The sequence below is a fragment of the Myodes glareolus genome, chromosome 22, assembly GCF_982192425.1.
Source record: "Myodes glareolus chromosome 22, mMyoGla1.1, whole genome shotgun sequence".
Taxonomy (NCBI): Eukaryota; Metazoa; Chordata; class Mammalia; order Rodentia; family Cricetidae; genus Myodes; species Myodes glareolus.
The window spans coordinates 16,844,724-16,859,748 of record NC_142047.1 but is presented as its reverse complement, the minus strand read 5'-3'; the positions used below and the strand labels follow the sequence as shown (position 1 = coordinate 16,859,748).

General features: G+C 51.1%; 1 protein-coding gene across 9 annotated transcripts in view; it reads left to right on the top strand.

Moving 5' to 3' along the window:
• The window catches only part of Znf423 (zinc finger protein 423), a 298,629-nt gene that overhangs the window by 151,333 nt on the left and 132,271 nt on the right, over nt 1-15,025 (top strand). Inside the window, exon 1 of one of the 9 annotated variants that reach the window (XM_048428568.3) lies at nt 460-844. The exons of 6 other annotated variants lie outside the window; for them this stretch is intronic. The gene's annotated coding sequence lies outside the window, so the exon portion shown is untranslated. Of the gene's footprint in view, nt 1-459; nt 845-1,704; nt 1,893-15,025 lie in introns of those variants that run through there. 2 more of the 9 variants (XM_048428567.3, XM_085682057.2) reach the window with 2 other exon arrangements.

The window sequence follows — 15,025 nt, the reverse complement described above, 5'->3', positions numbered from 1 at the left end:
CTGCCTGACAGCCTTGCAGAGGGAAGAAAATGGCACCTTTAGTGTTTTTATTTTATTTTATATTTATTTAAGTTTTAAGTAGCACTTCAGGCCAAGTGGACCTTGGGCGTAATGTTCCAATCATAGTGCAGACATGAATGGCTGGATGGTTTATCAGTATCTGTCCAGCCCTGCGTCAGCAGCTGGGCCCCCTCCCTGCCCTTGCATTTTGAACAGCATCTTCTACTCTGGCTGGGCACCTTAGCCAGCAGCAGGTCTCCCTGGGGCTGAACAGCAGCAACCGGCCAATTTCCAGGCCTGGTTTTCATTTGCTGAGTGCTGCTTCCCGCAGACAGTACCCCACCCACTCCACCCAGAGGCCTCCGAAAGGCTGTCCCTCATCTTGTGCTGGCCAACTGGGTGTGACTCAGAGCCCCTTTGCTGCCTGTCTTTGGTCCTTACTTCAGCCCCAAGCTCAGGCCTTCCTCCTCTGTGGCTTCCTAAGACACAGCTTCCTTGGCATCCCTAGGGCCTGGGCTTCCATTGAGCCAACATCTGGCCATGTAGCCTGAGCGTGGTCTGCTCAGTCCGCTCCCTCTGCATCTGCTACCCTCCCTTTCCCAAGCTTCTTCCTCTCCCCGCTAGCTGAATTCCCCGCCAAGCCCGCAGCAGGAGCAGCACACCCTCAACCCAGCCTTCCTGGGCTGGCCAGGCAGGGCGGGTGGAGATGCATCCCGTGGTTGAGGTCACCCGTGGGCCAGTGGGAAGTGCCTGTCTCCCCCTTGCCTGCCCTGCCTCCAGTGCTGGAATCACGGGCTCAGCTCTGGTCCTTTTGGCACCAGCCACCTGCCTTTGGGGCACCCTGGTGAGCGTGGGGAGAGGTAAGGGTGAGGTGGAGCGGGAGGAAGGCACAGACTGACCCTGGGAAGAGGGAAGGATGAATTCATCAGGCCCCAGTCTGCGCGGGATGCCAAGTCCCATTGGAGGCTCCCAGCTTGTTGAGAGTGGAATGTCTGTGCTGTGTATCAAATCCAGAAGGAAGAGAACTGGGCTTTTGGAAGGAAGAGGGTAAAATGAGCAGACTGTCTGCCAAGGAGAGACTGTTGGCCAGTGTCAGACTTGCTTGGGGCTCTGGATTGTGGGAGTGGGACAGCCCTCAGGGTCTAGGCTGCTTTCTGGGTCTAACACCACGCTCTTGCTTCTCTGTTACCCTCTCCTTCTTGACCTGTGCTGTTAGCTTCCTGTTGCCCTGTCCTTCAAGGAGCCCTGGCTTGCATCTTTTTTTTTTTTGTCTGTGCGCCTCTTAATTTGGGTACCCCTGAGTGTCTCTTGGCTCCTCAGCCCTTCTGCCAGCCAGGAAGCTGAGGGAGTGCTGGCTTCTGGGTTTGACCTTGCTGCTCACAAAGCATCATGGCCCATGCATGCTGCCCTCTCTGTTCAGAGCGCTGACATGCTTACAGGATAAGAAGCCAGATCTCTGGACAGGTTCCTGGGGCTTTGCCAGAGGTGAGTGGGGGTGGGAATTGAGGACTGCTCCTGGCCAGCCACTTGTTCTCCTCAGGAGGGGACTGGTGAGGTCCTTTCTGTTTATGTCGTAACCAGGCTACCGAGATGGCAAACTTAGGTTCTGCAATTACACAGCGTTTCAGCAGCAAATTGATAGGATAACGTGTTATTATTGGCTACTGGGTTAATAGCTATTTTGGCAGGAGTACCAATCCTGCGTGGTGTTGCTGGCATGGGTGTAAGGATGGCGCAGTGGGGTAGAGGAATGGTGGGTGCGTCTTGCATGGAACTGCAGACTCCGAGGACTCCGGGGTCCTGCCAGCGCCTGCGTGGAGGACACTCAACCCTGATGAGCTGTTGCCAAAACTAAGACAAGAGAGGGTGAGAGAGCAGCACCGGGTCACACAGTGAGTTGGTTTCTGTAGGAATCTGGGCACAGGTTGGCTTGTGCTGTCTGAAGGCAGGACGACAGTACCCTTCATCCCTGTCCCCTCTGGCTTGCATCCCTGATGCCTCTGTGCCTTTTGAGCTGGGGTACCACTAAGGGCTTGTTGGCCCTGGAGTCCCTTGGCCTGTGAGCCCTACTGCAGCCCCTCTGCTTGTTCTGTTTCCTTTCCCATGTTGCTATAGTGCTATCTCAGAAAACGCCTCCACATGGGCTCTCTTGGGTCTTGGCAAGCACGTATGTATAATCCTCTGTCTGGAATGCTCCTCCTCGGATCCTGCCCTGGCGGTCTCTGTGCCGGCTTAAAGCGTCTGCTCAGCTGTCCTGTCACCTCGTCTCTTGCGCAGAGTGCTGCCTCCTCCTCTGCCCATCTCCTGCTCCGTCTGTGTCCACGGCGCCACCACATGCTGCCTTACTCCACTCAGCTGGAAAACTGGGTCTGCTCTTGCCACGCTGAAAGCATGCTGAGGGCAAGGACCTGGTTGTGATCACGCCCTCTCCCCAGAGCCTTGAATAGGCTGGCGGAGCAGACACTGATTCGTAACTGTTGAAGGAATAGGCTGATGCAAATGGCAGTGTCCCTTTAAAGATGGCTTCCGGGCAACAGGTGACTCGGTGTCTTTTTTCCTGAAGGATAATTGGCATCAGGGTATCTGTTATTCCTGTCCCCAAGAGGTGTCAGCAATTGTTCTTTTAGGGCTCGTGATAAGCTGTTTTCTTCCTGCATGTTAAGAGGGTCCAGAGGGGAGCAGGTTCTCTGTCACTGGAAGAGCCCAAGTTTAGTTGCAGAAGGGGTTTAACTCGGGAGAGAACTCTATCTCCTGCAGGGGTCCTTCTATGTTCAGGGTTTGTGCTGGGGCACAGGGTCAAGAGAGCGGGCGATAAACTGGAGGCGCTCACGGGAAGAGTGAACTGGGAGTGGGGATGGTCTGCTCTAGTTAGCTTGTGTGCAATGAGGTCTGCCAGGCAATCTCCACTCAGGCTACCCCTGGTCTGGAAGCATCAAGCCATCATAGGTGGTGCATGCAGTGTTTCCTAGTGCCAGGCGTTGGACCAGGGTGGTTCACCTATTTGTTGCAGCCAGAGAGACGGGGCTTTCTCCACCCATCTTCCTCTTGGTGAGTTATTGTAACCCATCCTAGTCCACACAGCTGGACGGCGGTGGAACTGAGTTTGAGTCTAGGCTTTCTGGCTCTGTCCCTATGCCCAGATGCAGTCCCTGTAGGGGCTTTACACCAGGGACAGCGTGACACGGGGTTGACACGCTATAGATGTTTGGAGAATGATTTGTGATTTTATGGATGAATGGATGCATAGAGCCTCCAGGACGAACCAGAAGTACTTGCTCTAGCGTCAGTCCGTCAGGCAGGCAGATGGAAGTCCTAGCTGGGTAGGGGTGATAACCGCTTGTGCTGGATCACTCTTTCCCGTGTCTGTGCCAAGGTTTGCTTTACCATGTTCCTGTAGGGGGCTCACTTGTTGGCGGGTACAGGTACAGTCAGGCCGTTTCTGGTTCCTGGATGGGGCGGGGGTCATTTGGAACATGTCTGTGGCATGCACACATTCACCCTCACATACCAAGAGCCTGCAGTGTGTGAGATACAGAGAGGCAACCACTTCGGTGACTTTACCAGAAAAATGTGTACCCCGCCTCTCAACCTCACTGCCGTGTCTGTCTCTTTAAGAGGAGGGAATCTCCGCTTATTATCTTATTAAGGCTGTTCTGCTCTGGTCTGAACAAACAGCCCCTTCCCTGCCTGGTGTCTCTTTTGTTTTAAGGATATTTCTCTAGGGATTCAGGCTTTGGCCGTGGTGGAGCTGTTCCTTCTGCCCCCTTGTCCCCACCACTTCCTTATGACCCTGGTGCACCCCCTGCCTTTTTTAAATAAAAGAAGGCAATGCAGGCCACGCAGAAGACTGCTCTAATTACATTCCGCCATAAAGTGTGGGCATCCCGCACTTGGCAGCTGGAGGGGCTCTGCTCGGGGCAGACCCCTTGGGCCCAGGTAGTCTGAATAGTCAAGGTCAGAACTCCTCAGCCTCCACCTTACAGGGTCCATCTTGAGTGGCTGCTGTGTCTTCTCTGTGGTAAATCTTATTTACCTATCATTGTTCATTTTCTCATTCTTGCATACAGGTTTTCATTCATACCATAAATACAAGATGCCTTCTTTGGACCAAAACCCAGACTGTAAAGCTTTATCTGTCTGTCCGTCTTTCTGTCCGTCCGTCCATCCATCCATCCATCCATCCATCCATCCATCCATCCATCCATCTGTCCATCCAGCCATTCGTACATCTATTCATGCTTTAGTTGCCAACTGCTTCTTGTGGACTGGGGCACTGTCATTAATGCCTTCATTCATTCATTCATTCATTCATCATCCACCCATTAGTTTTTGCTGGGTACCTGAGAGGCCCCAGGAGTCAGGAAAGCCCCGGTTTATCTAGGCTGTCTGAAGACAACTCTAAATGTAGAGTACCTGTGAGAATCCTTATAGCCCGTTGGGAGATGCGGCCAGGAGAAGCAGTGTGACTGCCGTGTTGTTGAGGAGTAAGGAAGGCTCATGCAGCTTTGTGCTGCACCATCACCGACGTCAGCTGGCCCCATGGAAAGGTATGGTGGTACTGCCCTCTGCAGATGCCCAGGGATGCTCTGCGCAGGCCCCGAGGTGACCTGATAGTGTCTGAGTTGGTGGTAGATTGCCCTCAGATCCAGTGACACCAGAATTTCATGCGAACAGGCAACTGGCTCTGCATTGGGGAAGGTCACCCCCCCCTCCAACCGCACAAGTCCCATTTTCCCAGTACACACAAGTGGTACCGAAGGCTTCTTTCATCCTACTGAGCCTCGGTTTCCCCATCCGCAAAATGTGTCTAGTGAAAGAAAGACATAGTCTCAGTGCAGTACATTCAAACAAGCAAAACACGTAAGACGAACTGTTCAAATGCCTGGTGCAGAATGCATGCTCAATGGTGGTGCTGGCATGGGCAGGGCGGGGCAGCTGTCAATCCTTCTGTCCTAGTAGCTCTACAGCTCAGCAGTAAAGCCATGGTGGAGGGTGTTCTGGAGGCTGCAGTGTCAGAATATGCAGAAGATGGAAATTGTCCCTGCACAGCACAGAGGCTGAACAGGGACTGCAGAGTAGCTGTGGGCAGGTCCTAGCACAGCCTAGAACCCCAGGCTGCCCTGTCTCTCCTCTTCCCTGCCCACCTCCTCTGCTTTCTGTTAGGAGCAGCAGGTGCTGGGATCCCAGGAGCTGTGCAGGCTGTGCATCACTGTGTCTTAGAGGGGTGAGGGGGACAATGCTATAGCTAGGCAGGGCAGGGGGCCTCCCAGGGTTTCCCCCAAGCCATTTGTAAGCACGCACAGCCCAATTTGGGGCAACTTGTCCATTTGTTTTTAGCTACAGTGCATTCCTTCTAGTGGACATTATGAAGACAACATATCAATTTTATCCGTGTCATGGTTTAGGACTGACCTGAGGTAGGTGGCACTGTCATACCTGTGGCAATGTAAAGGACCAAGGTGAGCTGTAGTACCAGGGCTTAGATTCTGCAGATGACCTCTTAGTGACTCCAGGATGCAAATCTAAGCAGGAGCAGTCATTGCAAGAAGTGATTGCTACCTACCCACACCACAACACACATGTAGCATCCCTTAGGCTCCCTGAACCTGGAGCCTGAGGCAAGGATATGGTGCAGATTTGGGGGCCCAGAGGCATGAGGGAGGGGCAAGCCTGTTTGGGGTGCATTTGCTGATCTCCAGGCTCCACTTTGCTGGACCTTCCTTCTAAATAACATGCCCATGAATGTCCCCGTGGGTAACCACTGGCTCCCTGGCTCCTTTCAGGTGAAGATCATCTCGTGGCTATTAACTCCCCTGATTTTTGAGAGGGGAGAGCCCTGCAGGTGGTTTTGAGTTTGACATCAAACTCTGCCTCTCAGACTGTCCAGTGTAGCCGCAGTGATTCCGTTGAAGGAATCACTGGCTGTGATGGTGAACCCGTGGTCTTTGTACCCCTCAGTGTGCTCCTCTGGGAAGTGGGTCCACATTGGCCACAGAGAGCCTCTGAGGCGTGCTTTCCACTGGTGGCATCTGTCTCCATCTCCCGTACGAAAGTTACGTGTTTGTCGAAGAACCTAGAGAGCTGGGCCCAGTGTTTTGCTCACACCCATGGAACTGAGGACATTCTGGTCTAGCTGGGTAAGAGGCACAGGCAGGAGCTGATTTTGCTGTATTCTGGGGATGACCAGACCCAAAGAGGACAGTGTGCTGTCGACAGCTGATATCGCCTGGCCTAGGCACACATCCCCTAGGAGTGTGGCGCTGCAGAGTCCTGAACCTGTGTAGGCCCCTCCCCATGCCCTGCCTGTGACCTCCCTCAGGTACTTTCTGTGAGCTCAGAGAACCCCTCAATGGTCGCTTGTGGAGGACTGCTGGAATGGAGCCCCGTGGCTGCAGCAGACTGGCAGCGTTGTTCTCTCCCCCTTCACGGTACCCAGGCCCTTTATGAGCACCTTTTTACCTGGAGGGGCCGAGCTGAGCTGGCCACACACTCTGGTATCACTTCCGTTCTCCCTTAGGGCTCGGGATTCAGGCTTCCTCGATGTCTCCCCAGCGGTGTTGGTGACGACAGAGGGGTGGGGCTAGGACTGGACTGCACCTGGGTTGGGGAAAGACTGTGGCTTGACACCTGTGTTATTGATCCCGTTGAGTCTGGAACCCTCAGCCACAGGCACCGCAGGGCGAAATGGGCCTGGGGACCTGACGACCCTCTCCTCCTGAGGAAGACCTGTGTAGTTTGCCGAGAAGGAGTTGTATTCCATACAGGTGCAGGCTGGGAGTCCCAGCCTTTGATTTACCAGGGGCCTGGAGTGCTTGCGCTTGAGAGGTAGAGGCAGGGGTATCAGAAGTTCAAGATCTGGCTGAGCATAGTGACACATCTTTAACTCCAGTACTCAGGAGGCCGAGGCAGATGGATCTCTTTGATTTCAAGGACAGCTTTGACTACATATCGAGTTCCAGGTCAGCTAGGGTTGTATAGTGAGGTCCTGTATGAAAAATAAAGCACAACCCTAAAGCAGCCCAAGTAAACAGAATGCCTTTGGTTCTAGTCCCTGTTTAGGCTGGGGAGTAGGGGCTTGCCTTGGATGATAATGAACAGAGAGCTGGGGTCACCTTCACCCCTGTGTGTCCCTGTGGCTTCAGGTTTATAAGTTCTGTGCTGGAAATGCGAGGTAGACTTGGGGCGGAGGTGGAGGGGATGCAGGGTGGAGGGAATGCTGGGGTGGGGGAGGGGATGGAGCGCGCATCAGCGGCCCTAGAGCGCCCTTGAGACAAACTTCCGCTTGCTGATTCTGGAACTGTCCAGCTGTCACAGTTCCTTCTGAGAGAGCAGATCTTTCTGTGGTCCAGTGTGTGCCTTTTGGGTCACCCTGGCTTCTCTATACAGACTGGGGACATGGTGATTCCTTCTAAGACTGGAGGGAAATGCTGGCTGCCGGGAGGGGCGTGGTTGAAGTCTTGTGTGTCCCCTTCCTGGGTGTACCAGAGGTCCTCAGTGGTGGTACTTCCCTGGTCTGCAGTGATTTACACATTTGGTTCCTTGGGCAACAGGATCCTGTGCTGACACCAGACCCTTCTAGTGAGGTCTCTTCCAAGTGGGTTCTACTCACAGGCTGGTGACTCCTTATCAGTTGGTGGGAATTGGGGGGCACTTGGAGCCCACTCATGACTAGTTTGTTGTTCTGATGTCACGGTGGCTTCCCCGGGGACTGTGAACTGTACTTTTGGATTTCTATGCTTAATATTCATAGTGTTGACTTTTGGACTTCTATGCTTAATATTCATAGTGTTGACCCTGACCTTGCTTGCATCCTTCAAACTTCCTCCTGGGGCTGATCACCTGACAGCTTGCTACTTTGGGGCACTGTGTGCTCACCTGGCTTTACTTCCCTTTCTCCTGAGGCCATCTTCACTGTCTGGTCCTATCCTTACCTCTTCTGGGAGTTTTGTAGCCTTTGTACCCTAGTATCGCTGCTGTGGCTCAAATGTCGCTCGCCCTTGGGGCCTCCCACTCTTCTTACTTAGACACTCTAATCTACAAGTGGAGCCCAGCACCATTTGCTCTAAATTCATGGGAAACTTACAAGTAAATAAAAATCTTCTAGTCATAGTGGGCACCCGCCTTTCCTCCCAGCCCTTAGGAGGCAGAGGCAGGTGGATCTCTGTTTGAGGTCAGCCTGATCTCCACAGTGAGTTCCAGGACAGCCAGACTACATAGTGAGACCCTTCCTTGAAACAAAGTAAATGGTAAAAATCAAAAAGATCCTATGATCCTATCACAGCATCCAGGAGCCTTCTAGAATGCCCAGTCTGGGTCTGGTCTTCCACGAGAAGGTAAAGGCAATGCAAATAAAGCATTATTGCCTCTGGTCCTTCCCCAGGATTGCAAAGGGTAAGTCACTATGTCAGTATTTATGTCACCAACAGCATCTTGACACTCTCCTCCAGTCAGCACAGTTTCACCAAGTCAGGTACCCCTTGTTTTGGAGAAACTCGGTGGCGAACCTACCTGGTCTTCAGATCCCAGTTCAAGAGCTTCCTGCCTCTCAAAATGCCTCTCTGTGCTTGCCTGATTCTGTCTAAGGTCGGTGCTGTATGGTAACACGGACTTCCCTAGGAAAAGCCCAGGGGCATTGAAGCGCTGTTCTCTGAAGACTCAAGTGAATGGGAAGTGAGGGACTGTGGCCTTATAATTTCACACAGCGGCTCTTTGGGATGCTGTAGGGGGTGGCAGAGCTGGGCCATGAGCAGCAGGGTGGGTTACATGGCCAGTAGAGGGCGCCCTTGGTGGGTACCACGGCTGGACACAGAAGCCGTGCAAGCGAAGCAGTCCAGTCTGAGCTTTCTTCATAAACCGAAGGTCATTCCAGTCAAGTGCCACAGAACTCAGGCCCTGGCCTCCCTGAGTCCCAAATTTCTAAGCTGTAAACTAGGGCCATCCTGAAAGTGGTCATTGCCCAGGATGGTGGTGAAGAGTCACGATGTAAAACTTACGACGAGCGTGGCTCTGTGCTGGCCACAGAGAGGGATCAGTGTCACCATGCCCCAAACCCTAAAGGGTGCAAGGGGCACAGGGGAACTCAAAGCATTCATATACAGACAAGCAGTTTATTGAGGCCAAGGAGGGACACCAGTAGATGGCAGGTGCCACTGGGGAGGGCTTCCTGGCGGCAGTGTCTCGAAGGACAGCTTGTGGTAGTCAAGCTGGAGCAAGGTGGTGTGCCAGGGAGCAGCAGAGGGCTCCAGAGGTTCAGCTACCTCCTTCCCGACAGAGGAGAAAGACCATCTGCTCCCTCCATGGCCTCAGGGGTGTAGCTCTGCTTGCTGCTTGTTTGTCCCAGGAGCTGGTGCAGGGCATACCCGCATCCCTCCCTCGGCCTCTGTGGGCTTCCGGACAGCGAGCAATTCTGACTTCTGATGCGCAGACTCGTTCAAGGGTAGAAATGCTATCCAAACACTCCTAATCTCAACCGAAGGATTGTTTTCTCATGGAAAGCTTCACCTATATTTAATCGTTTTAAATTGTTCCGAGTACCAATTAGACTTTTAATTTTGCTGTTCCCTCCAGCGACTGGATAATGTATATGGTTGATGTTTAATCAGAGTTGAATCTTCCTTCCTTTCCTCTCTCCCTCCCTTCTCCTTTTCTCTCTTTTTTCTTTCTCTCTTTTCCTCTCTTCCTCTTTCTTTCTTTCTTTCTTTCTTTCTTTCTTTCTTTCTTTCTTTCTTTCTTTCTTCCTTTCTTTCAAAGGGATGGGGATAAGACCATTTTCCTTCTGGGGGATGAGGCAGTGCCAGGTGGCTCTGGATTTGAGGTTATCTGGGGTGGGGCTATGGGAGCTGCCTCCAGAGTGTCAGTCTAAGTCCCCTCCTGCCTGCCTGCTTTGCTAATAGCTTCTCTGTCTGGAGAACCCGATGCCGCGTTAAATATATGGATTATCCAAAAATTTCTGCAGCAATAGGGTGAGTTATTATTGATTCACAGAGCACGACAAAACATCGCTGCATGAATTAGCAAACAGCTGTTTCTAATTTGAGTTTAGAACGGTACACAGAGGAACTTGTTTCTCTGTTCGCTCCTTTCATTTATAATGAATTTTAATCACCGCTACAGGTGAGAAAAATGTAGAAACAAGCTTGTATCTTGTGGAAGAAACAAAGGAGAGACAGATGCTAACAGATTTCCAGTCTGTGATAAAAGGGATGTTTTGGTACACTTTACATGTAATTAGAGTGCAGCTGTCTACAGTCCCAGGTCCATGAACGTGGCCGAATGTGGGCTCTGCCGATCTCCAAAGGGAGTGAAGAAAAACAGTGATTCAAGCCGAAGGCATGCTGTTTTTTTCTCTAGTCAGCAGGGTGCCCTGTGCGCCGGCCTTCGGCAGCTTCTTGAAGCTCTCAGAGATGACTTAACAGGGTGCTGGCTCCTGGTGCTAGCAAGCAGAGCAGTGTGGGTTTGCAGGAACCCCCTTGATTACCAGTGCCCAGTGTTTGGGGAATTCTGGCAGGGGCAGATTGAGGAGCAGCCTCCCTTGCTGGCAGGATTGATTCAGAGACTCCTCTTTAGCAAGCTTGAGCACAGCCAGCTCTCCGTGAGTTGATGAGTGCTGTTTTTTTTTTTTCTTGTAGTCTGTTTAATTTCTGTGATAAAATTCGAATGGGATTGCATTTACAATATCAGTGCTAAGTAAATTTGTCTAAGGAATGATGCAGCCAGCCGGCTGTGTGCTCTGCCAGGTCGGAGGTTTCAAGGGGAAAGATGACCTGGACTGTGAGTTTGGAGGCCTTGGGAAAGGCTGCCCCTGTGGTGCCATGCAGGGTAGTGTGGATGGGCGTACAAGCATTTCAGGGCTGCCGGGGCCTTGACTTTGCCATCTGTCATGAGTGTGTTGGTCTGGATGGCCTCAAAGGTGCCTTTCAGATGGTGTCCTGGGGTTGCAAGTCAGGGCTACATCTGGCCTCGATACAGGTCATTTCTTTGGCCTTAAAAACCAGCATCTGCAGGGTAACTTGTGGTCCTCAGCTCAGTTCCTCTTTGCTAGTCACTAAGGCTCAGGGAGATACTATCCCCGTCTCTTGGCCATCGAAACTGCCAAAGCTGTCTTATTACTCTGGGACCACCTTAGTGACCTGTGAGCCAGTAACAACGGCTCTTCACTCCTTGCAGAACACTGATCATGGGTAGTGTTTCATGGACACTCGCTTTATTTCATCTGTAGAATAACTGTAGTCGAGACGGTCAATGCCCCCATTGTACAGAGGAGGAAACATGAGTTTTATCTGTAAAACTAAGGCAGGATAATGAACTTGTGTAAGGTCTTATGAATGGGATGTAATGGGGACAGGAGTGGGGGCAAGCCCAGTTGCTGACTGATCAGCTTCTGGGAATACAAATGCATTCTGGATCTAGGCCATAAGGACCAAAGAGAGAAACTTCCTGGGTACGGGCATGCAGAGAAACAAATGCCCTTGGTCAGAAGGGGAATTGTGGCTCAGCTGTCCCGTGGCTATGTGGCCTGTCCCTTTAGGACTTTCCCGCCTCCTCCAGGGATGACCGGGAGTGAAGGTGGACCTTTGAAAGCCATGCAGAGGTAGTTTGTGAGTTCGTTGGTCTCCCCAAAATGCCTGATAACTGCACAGCCTGCAGACTATCTGGTTGTGGGGGAGGACTACAGTGACCTGAGACCTCGCTGCTCAGGATGTCATTTCTCCTGCTTCAGCTGGTCAAAAGCAAATACCGTAGGCTTTGTGGCATCCCTCTTGATTCCTTCATTCATGAGGTGACCTCCTTTGTATATGAAGGAGGACCTTTGCTAGACAGGGATCTGGGGTTTCTCCTGGGATGCTCGCAGGTTGGCGGCCATTGAGTTCATTGCACCATGGTGCAATGTGCACCATCAGTAGATGGTGTGAAGTGCTGTCACCCAACGCAGGCTCCAGGTTGGCAGTAGCTGCCTCAGCTACTCAGGGCCCCCTTTCTTTATTTTATGCATATGATTATTTTGCCTATATTATATATGCACACTGTGTATATCCAAGGAGGCAGAAGAAGGTGTTGGATTCCCTGGAACTGGAGTTGCAGACGGTTGTGAGCCACCAGGTAGGTACTGGAAACCAAACCCAGGTCCCCTCTGCCAGAGCAGGAAGTGGTGTTAACCACTGAGCCATCTCTTCCCCCCTCCTTTCATTTTCTGCTGCCAGCCTTTGTTTGCAGGGACCACTCTGTAAGGTAGCAATTTCTTTATCCCGTCCTACAGAGGATCAAACAGGGGCAGCAGCTTGTCCAGCCCACACAGGTAGTGAGCAGCAGCCCTTCTGAGTCCAGGGCAAACCTGTGTGTACATTTAGTCTGGAGCTCTGCCATCTCTCTACGGCTGTCTTAGTTTCTTTACTTTCTTGAGACAAGTCTCAGCATGTAGGGCCAGACTAGCCTGGAACTCCCAATGGAGACCAGACTAGCTTTGAACTCAGAGATCCACCTGCCTCTGCCTCTTGAGTACTAGAATTAAACACATTTTGTTTCTTTAATCCCGACTCTTTGGAAGGCTTATTAAGGCCCTTAATGGCAGCTCTTTGCTGTTTCACGGCATTCTGGCAACCCCAGAGCTAGCAGGAAAAGGAATGTCTGACAGTGGCCATCGTCCTGTTGGGGGACTGACAGGTCCCAGAGCTATGTGCCCGGGTGTGCCTGTGTGGTAAGGTAGAGGTGGGGTTCTGGTTCCTGTCCTCTTTCAAAGAGAGTGCTTCCCCTAGCTTTCAAAGACCACTGACCTCTGCATATTTGTCTCTGCCCCACAGACTCTCATCCTGAGTCGAGAATGGTCCCTGCCTTTCCTTGCTGCAGTCTTATTGGGGACAATGACGACACCATATCCAGAAAAACCCTGAGCTCCTTGGGGAAGGGATGGGCAGGTTGGAACTGCAGCTATGTTTGGTGAAAACATAATTCTTATTCAGTATTTCAAGTGGGACCAAGTTGGACATGGTAGTTTTGTGGGTTTCTCAGATGACTCCTCTCTTCCGCCCCCAGCTACTCTCATCCCTTTCCTTGGTGTGGCCTTTTGACTTTCTGGGAGCAGGACCCTTGTCCTTTTAACACCCCAGTTTGTTACATTTTAGAAAAATGTAATCATGACCCCTGCCATGAAAAGCATTTTTCTTGTATTTTCTTTTTACTTCCTTTTAGAATATTTTTTAAAACCATCCAAAAGTTGTCTTAAAGTGTAAACAGATAATAATGCATAAATAGAGGTTGGATCGATAGTATCATAGGAGTCCAAGGGTGTAAGTATAGTCCTCACCCTAAGAAACATTGAATATGGGGCAGGTTCAACAAATGCACTTAATGGGGGGGGGGGGACGGGTCACCAGGGCAGCCTGCATCATCTAGCCAGGCTCTTAGAGCCAGAGAGAGAGTCCTCGTGTATGGTTGGTTATATAGTGCCAGGTCTGAGCCCCGCCCAGTAGTGACCTCATCACTGATAGCTCATGGCTCCACCCTCTGGGTTTGAGCTCCCCACCCCCCAGTCATCCTTTCCATCTGCAAAAGGTAGCACACCTTTGTAGCTGAGTGGTTCTACTCTCCGCTCCTGTGTGTAGGACTTGGGGCGTGTGCTGGATGACTTTCATCGTGTGCTCTTTCTCTCTCCCTCTTGGGCTAACCCGGCAGTGTTTCTGCTGGTATAAGCATTTCAGGGGAATTGTCCTTTAAGACAAGAGCCTTCTCCAGAGACGGTTTCTAGAGAATTTTGTCTCTGCCGTTGGGTTTTGTTGAAATGACTCGAGGACAGTGCTCCTAAGTCTCCCCGACACTCTGTCTTGTTTGGGGAAGGTCTGAGAGGCACACCCTTCGTTTCTTAAAATGGCCTTCTGTGTGATTCACCCCTAAACTCTTGATTTTCCTGAGGTGGCAGCAGAATCCACGGCCACACCCTCTCTGCTCCTCTGGAGTGTGCCTTCCTAAAAGTAAAACAATTAGAGAATTTCCCAAGAATGCCTCCTGGTTCCTTCTGCTCGTTTCTGCCTTTAGTCTCTTTCTCCTTTCTTAATGTAAGCTGCAAGAAAAAGCCAGGAAATGCCTTCAACATTCTACTGGAAAACCCAGTAAATACCTGTGTTTTCCCATTGTAGGCTCTTCCTCTCGTGCAGCAGTTGGGGAGGGTGGTACGGGTTGGGAACAACAACACTCCAGCCTTCTGAGAGCATAGTTCTTTTTGTTAAGCCTTATCCATACAAGTCTAGTGTCCCAGCCCCTGGCTTGTGCTGGATTAGGTTTCGGTCCAAGGGGATTTTAGTTTTCAGGAAAACGCTGCTCTCCTCCTTCCAAGTCTGCACCATCAATCACCTATACCGTATTTCAGTTAACCTGCATAAGGCTGCCCACCCTTTTACAAAGAATACATTCCTCTTGAGTTTTTCCTTTTTTTTTTTTTTTCCAGCTCATGGCCACTGTCCAGATCCTGAGTCACTTTCCTATCGCTAAGTGTGTGTTCTGGTGGCACCCCACTCCTGTCACCTAAGAGCTATACTGTTTCTTATTGCCACTGTAACAAATCCTATGTACACTGTAGCTTAAAACAACACAAAGTCTGGGACTAGAGAGGTAGCTCAGCAGTTAAGAGCACTTAACTGTCTTTTAAGAGGTTCAATTCCCAGCATCCACATGGTGGCTCATAATCATCTATATCTCGAATTTCAAGTGGTGCAATTGCATATATGCAGGTAAAGCGCTCATATACATAAAGTAAAAGACAAAAAAACAGCAACACAAAGTCACTGTATGGTTCTGGTGGTCAGAAGTTTGATAGACACGTCAGGCAAAGGTCAAGGTGGTGGCAGAGGACTTTTGTCACTCATAGAGTCACCACATTGGTCACTCATGTGTCTTCAACCCCAGCAGCAATGGGCTGGCTTGTTCTGCACCTCCCTTTCCTCCTTTAAAGACCCAGTGTCTCCAGAGGCCTCTCCCAGATAATCCAGAACCATCTCTATACACTAAGGTCAGCTAACCAGCATCCCAGGTCACA